A 919-nucleotide genomic window follows, 5' to 3' on the forward strand; every position below is an offset into this window, starting at 1 on the left:
CCCCCCCCGGTGCTGCACTTTGGGTGACAGAGCTGGCAGGCGCTGCCTGGCCTGAGCCCTGGCCGACGAGCCCCTGACCCTGCTTCTCATGCCTCAGGCGATGCCATGGGCGTGGGGCGCCCTGTATAGAGAAAGCCGGGTGCTGGAGTCCCGGCATGGGGTCAGGTGCAGCGGTGGCAGCAGCATGACCGGTGAGCAGTGGGAGCTCTGTGGCTGGTGCGAGGCGCTGGGCAAATAACCTGTTGCGAGCCCGTATCCTGGGGGCAGCCTTGGGCTAGTCCTCTGCCCCCCAGGAGATGGTTTCGTGCCCGGCTGTCCTGCAGCAGGAGCCCCCTGACAAAGCCAGCTTGGGGTTATCGGCCGTGTAAAGGGCTGCAGGGCAAAAGCCACCTTTTCTTTCCCAGCCGGATCTTGCCAGTCAGTGGCTTGTCTGGTGGCAGGCAGGCATGCCTGTCGATTAGCTTGCCACTGGCTTTTCCCTGGTTTCATCCCTGCAGTGTCCTAGCAGCCACGCAGGCACTCTTGACTTCACAGCCTCCTTGTAATGGAGTGAAGTGGTGATCCCCATGTAATAGATGGGGAACCTGGGACACTTGCATGATCTGGCCAAGGTCATGTATCTGATGAAGTGGCCGTCACTGATGAAAGCTGGTGCCTCTGAAACAGTCCTAAGGTGCCACCCTGCCCTGACTTCAGGCAAACACAGCTAGCCACCTCTCTACGGTTAGTCTGGGAGCTCCTTAGCTTTAGTCCTGCAGTCAAACCCCAATGTCATCCATCCTCTTTCTCCTGAAAGTGCATTTTTAATTGAAGGTGTTCCTTACATGCTGTCTGTTTCCTTGATGAAAAGCTTGAGCTCTGTAATGGTCCATAGGGTTAGGTTTCACCTTGTTTGCTATAAGTGATGGGTTGTGGAGGA

General features: G+C 57.0%; 1 protein-coding gene across 3 annotated transcripts in view; it reads left to right on the forward strand.

Annotated features, from left to right (window-relative positions):
- Positions 1-919, forward strand: part of PIP5K1C (phosphatidylinositol-4-phosphate 5-kinase type 1 gamma) — a 103,042-nt gene that overhangs the window by 537 nt on the left and 101,586 nt on the right. The gene's annotated exons all lie outside the window — the stretch shown is intronic.

Source organism: Gavialis gangeticus, unplaced genomic scaffold (genome assembly GCF_001723915.1).
Source record: "Gavialis gangeticus isolate Ggan-Ray unplaced genomic scaffold, GavGan_comp1, whole genome shotgun sequence".
Taxonomy (NCBI): Eukaryota; Metazoa; Chordata; order Crocodylia; family Gavialidae; genus Gavialis; species Gavialis gangeticus.